Genomic DNA, 5,564 nt, shown 5'->3' with positions numbered 1-5,564 from the left:
TAGGGAACTTCATGAAAGCAGAGGAGCTACCAGGTGAACATATTTGGATTTGGTTTTATGAAATTCCTGCAGGACGGAGACTATGAAGGAAAAAGTGGTCAGTGACAGTTCAATGTACTCAAACATGTAAGCAAATAAGCTGAGACATCAAATGAGAACAATGTGGCAGAAAGATGGAGTGGAGAAAAGAGCAGCGTATGACTTCTCATTATTTGTCTGTTTCTCATGTCCACTTGTGTGAGCTGTGAAATGCTGCACCACAAAAGAGGAAACGGTCAGTGTTCTCACGGCTCAGAGACCACCACGTCACTCTGTGTGGTTTGTGATTCTGAAGAAGCTCCTGATAAAATCTATAAAAGTCATAAGAGTTCCGGTCTAGCAGATTTAAACACAGCTCCTGTGAGCTGCCGGACATTAGAGTGGGTTAGACTCCAGTGAAGAGCTGCTGAGAGAGCTGTGGACTCAGTGTGGTATACAGGGCTAGTGTAGTGCTGGGTGTTGGAGCGGTCAGTGCGCTGTGTACTCAGTGTGGTATACAGGGCTAGTGTAGTGCTGGGTGTGGAGCGGTCAGTGTGCTGTGGACTCAGTGTGGTATAACAGGGCTAGTGTAGTGCTGGGTGTGGAGCGGTCAGTGTGCTGTGGACTCAGTGTGGTATACAGGGCTAGTGTAGTGCTGGGTGTGGAGCGGTCAGTGTGCTGTGGACTCAGTGTGGTATACAGGGCTAGTGTAGTGCTGGGTGTGGAGCGGTCAGTGCGCTGTGGACTCAGTGTGGTATACAGGGCTAGTGTAGTGTTGGGTGTGGAGCGGTCAGTGTGCTGTGGACTCAGTGTGGTATACAGGGCTAGTGTAGTGCTGGGTGAGAAGCGGTCAGTGTGCTGTGGACTCAGTCTGGTATACAGGGCTAGTGTAGTGCTGGGTGTGGATGCGGTCAGTGTGGCTGGTGGAATCAGTGTGGTATAACAGGGCTAGTGTAGTGCTGGGTGTGGAGCGGTCAGTGTGCTGTGGACTCAGTCTGGTATACAGGGCTAGTGTAGTGCTGGGTGAGGAGCGGTCAGTGTGTTGTGGACTCAGTCTGGTATACAGGGCTAGTGTAGTGCTGGGTGTGGACTCGGTCAGTGTGCTGTGTACTCAGTGTGGTATACAGGGCTAGTGTAGTGCTGGTGTGGAGCGGTCAGTGTGCTGTGGACTCAGTGTGGTATACAAGGGCTAGTGTATGTTGGGTGTGGAGCGGTCAGTGTGCTGTGTACTCAGTGTGGTATACAGGGCTAGTGTAGTGCTGGGTGTGGAGCGGTCAGTGTGCTGTGGACTCGGTGTGGTATACAGGGCTAGTGTAGTGCTGGGTGTGGAGCGGTCAGTGTGCTGTGGACTCAGTGTTGTTTTACTAGTGAGGATGTTGCTGACTTTCTATCTTCTCTTCATTGGGCTTCATGTCTCTGAAGGTGAGTGTCTTTTTATCATTACTGAGTTACTGACATCATGCAAATTTAATTTATGATTTGATCAAAAAATTGTGATTAGCATGAGTTGCATTTTGAACATTAATCATGTAACTATTCAGACAGCATTTCATGTACATATAAGTTATAAATATGCATGTATATGTTGCTCTGGAAAACAAACAAACAAACAAAACACTTCATTTTAATAAAAGTCAAAGTAATATTGTTTTGTTTTTGCATGTCACTTCAAACCACTTCTTCTGGTCCATTTATTCTGAATTTTGACTTGATATGAAGGACAGTAATGATATGCTTTACATGCATCTGTTTCTGTATTGTTTTCTTTGTTTATAAAGGAGATTTGAGGGTTTTTTAAGTGATTATCTGGAACTGTGGGTTGAAATTACATTCTTAAAATAAAAACTGATCATGATTTCATAAAAAGAGTTTAGAATTAATTTGATCTTTCTGATGTGTGTTTCTGCAGGCTGTGCTCTGGTGGGAAACGGTAGACCACAATTGACTATCACAGCCCAGACAGGAGGGTCAGTACTGCTGCCCTGCTACTGCACTGACCTACACACTAAGCCTGAGGCATTGATCTGGAGAAAACACAACAGAAATCAATGGGAAGATATGTCCCTTAAGGGTGGTCAGTACAGAGACAGAGTTCAGCTGGTTACTGGTCACTTCTCCAGGAAATCTCTCTCTACTCATATCACAACTGACTGAAGAGGATGGAGGAGTTTACCAGTGTGCTGTTAAAGATTCACATATATTCATCAGACTGACTTTAAAAAGGTAAAACACTCTCAGTTTATATTCTAACTGCATTTCAAAACTTCATTAATATTAATGAATGTAACAGTATAGAGAACCGACTCTATGAGTTTTCTAAGCACTGCCCCCCTCATCACTGCTCACCTCCAGTCGTGTTGTAAAAGTTTGTGCACCCTGGTCAAACGACATGCATCATTGATTTTTTAAAGTGAAAATAATTTACACGTCCCTCTACAGAACACACGTCTGCACACTTTAATGCACAGTCACTGACTATTTGCTAAGTTTTAACATCTTGGGGGAAACCTTTCTCTGTGCAACGGTTCCAGCATATTTTACATTTTTGTTAGATGTTATATATTAAATTAAAATTCACAGAACTTGTCATATTTAAGTGTGAGGATGTGTTCACTCATTTTCACTTTGAAATTATTTCATTTTTATGTATTTTCTCAATCCTAGGTTGAAAGCTCACACTTGTGTTTTGGTGTTTGTGTGCGTTTATGTGTGTTTCAGTAAATGTTCAATTATTTTCCCATTTCTCAAACATTCAAAAGCCAGTAAACACATAATAAACAAACAATTTATTTTTCAGTTGAACACACTTGTGATGCTTTTGGAGAAATCAGTAAAGTTACCATTTAGAAACTATATGTAACACATAGAGATGATACATATGATTTATCACATGGTATTATTGAGTGTTATATTTGCAGATAATTATTGAAAATCGCTATCATCAATTATATGATTCATATTAATAAATGCAGAAAATTATATATTATTTTAAAATAATAATGCGCTCAGGAATCCTTAAAATAAAATTTTCCAAACTTAGATATTAATCATATTATTATTCCTTCAGCTGGGTGGTTAATTTACATTTACAAATACTTGAGGTGTGTGTCTGAGAGGGGCTTATATTTTTATATAAATACTTACTTATACTACAGATCAGTCATAACATTAAATCCACCTCTTGTTTTTATTCTCTTTTCCACTGTATCAGCTCCACTTACCATCTAGAAGCACTTTGTAGTTCTAATTACAGACTGTAGTTCATCTTTACTGTGAATACTTTTTTAGCCCTTTTTTATTATTAATATACTCACCAAAACACACAGCGCTGAAATATTACAGTGAACTGCCTGCTGATGTTCTGCTCCTTCACTGACTATCAAATTCTTCTCTCCCTACAGAGGGTCCACCTACAAATACAATAACTAGGGCAGTGGTCAATGTGCAGGTCAGACCAGCCACTTCAACCACACATTCCTCTCAAAAGCCTGATGGTAAGTACAGCAAACTGACTGCAGCTGAACTGAACATTTGACTGCTTTCTTATTTTTATATGGAGTTTTTTTAAATTCTGCACGTTCACTTCTTATTTTGCGGAAATGAACATGAAATGTGACCTGAGCAAACGTATTTAATTTAATATTTAATATTTTCTTTCTTTTAAATATGTTCAGTAAGTTTAACATCTTGGGGGAAACTTTCCCTGTGCAACAGTTTCCAGCTTATTTTATTTTGTTAGATGTTATATATTAAACTAAAAATGACAAACTGTGTCATATTTAAGTGTGTTCACTGTAGAGGATGTTCACTTATGTTCATGTTGAAATTATTTCATTTTTATCTATTTTGTCAGTCCTAGGTTGAAAGCTCACACTTGTCATAACAACTGACATAAAATGTAAATAGAGGAAGATGATGTTGTTGTTTTTTAGCTGTGCTGGTCGCTGTTTAAAAACACACTGATATTCAAATCTAATGAATGTTGTCCAGATTGTGTCCACATCTTTAAGAACATATGTAAATGCACTCAGATGATTATATAAATACTCACTATGTGAGAGAAAAGGACTAAAATGACCCACTTCTTGTTCCAGAACCCTACATCCCCTTCGCCTTGGTCACTGTGATCTTTCTCCACATTATAGTAGCTGTGGTTTATTACACCAAGAGAACCAAAGGTACAAACTACACAGTCAAGCTGTTGTAATCATAATAATTTCTTGTGTGTCTTAATTTATCAAGTATTTTATTTATCTCTGTCAGATCCTGCCAGAGTTACCTACAGCACTGCTGATGGAGTGGTCAGTCTGGATTAGTGTATTTTTGCAACACTGGCATGACGTCACCATACAGAAGACAAAACTTCTTAAAATCACGAGTGGAAGAATTTCTCTGCTGGTGATGTTCATAAAGTGCCAAGATATGTATCTTATTTTTTTAAGCTGAACTGCTAATGATACAATTGTAATATTGCACATTAAATGTGACATAATATGATGTATTATTATACATGTAATAGCATAATAATTTGACCTTTTATGTGGCCACGACCTGCCAGGAGGCCCAAGGTTTTATTACACACTTTTATAAGCCAACACAACCGGCTTTCATTGAAGTCCCTGTAGAGATTGAACAAAAAGCCTTAGTATATAAAAAGGCTGAGATTTTGGGGTTAATATAACATTATTATTATTATTATTATTATTATTATTATTATTTCTGCTTCATGTATTCATATTTTTGCTCTGTAAAATTTCATGACTCTGTACAAATTTCATTGTCTTAACTGGATAAATTTTACTTTTAATGATATCAAGAAAACATCAAAATTAAACCATGAAAAAGACGCATCACTGATATTTTATCCGATTCTACATTTATGTGAATTTATGTGTAACTATGAATGAACAAGAATTATAAAAATGTTTTCCTTATTATTTATTTAACAAAACCATGTGTGTCATTATTATAGCCCCCCTTGCATTTAATACTTTGTGTCACCTTTGTTTGCCAACATAACAGCACTGAATCTTGAGAGCCCACTCCTCAATACAGAAGCTCTCCAGATCCTCCAGACTCCCAGACTTCTTTTTACAGTAGTGATTAGGTCCAGGACAGGGATGATACACTTGAAATCTTTCATTTTGTGGTTATTCAACACTTTTTGTGTGGATATAGATGCTTGTTTTCATTACTGTTCTTCTGGGAAGACACCCAGATTAGGCTTTTTGCAGAGGCAGCTAAGTAGCTTTTAATTAATATCACCTTGCAGTTCATGCAGTTTGGTGATGTCATTCATATATATACACAGATTTCAATCCATACTTGTGTCTTTTTATGTTCCTGCTTTGAGAGTTTGCTGTAGAAAAACTGTCTTCTTTCTCATCTGATTCTAGAACTGAGTTGCATTCAAACACTTTGTGGTTAGATTAAACTGGCTTTCTTCCAGCGCTCCTTCCAAACAGTTTGTTGGCATTGTGGTGTCATTGCAGTGGAGTTCTGTAGACTTGCTGACCCCAAAATCCTACAATCACGATTCTTTGAGA

The 5,564-nt window shown here is 38.3% G+C and overlaps 2 protein-coding genes across 3 annotated transcripts in view; both read left to right on the top strand.

Moving 5' to 3' along the window:
* The window catches only part of iglon5 (IgLON family member 5), a 258,665-nt gene that overhangs the window by 104,018 nt on the left and 149,083 nt on the right, over nucleotides 1-5,564 (top strand). The gene's annotated exons all lie outside the window — the stretch shown is intronic.
* LOC119262345 (CD276 antigen homolog) overlaps nucleotides 3,470-5,564 on the top strand; it is a 20,152-nt gene continuing 18,057 nt past the window's right edge. Inside the window, exon 1 of one of the 2 annotated variants that reach the window (XR_005129557.1) lies at nucleotides 3,470-3,512. The gene's annotated coding sequence lies outside the window, so the exon portion shown is untranslated. The remainder of the gene's footprint in view (nucleotides 3,513-5,564) is intronic. The other variant, XR_005129558.1, reaches the window with a different exon arrangement.

The sequence above is a fragment of the Pygocentrus nattereri genome, chromosome 24, assembly GCF_015220715.1.
Source record: "Pygocentrus nattereri isolate fPygNat1 chromosome 24, fPygNat1.pri, whole genome shotgun sequence".
Classification (NCBI taxonomy): domain Eukaryota; kingdom Metazoa; phylum Chordata; class Actinopteri; order Characiformes; family Serrasalmidae; genus Pygocentrus; species Pygocentrus nattereri.
Note: the sequence above shows the minus strand (reverse complement) of the source record. Positions and strands in the feature narration are given on the sequence as shown.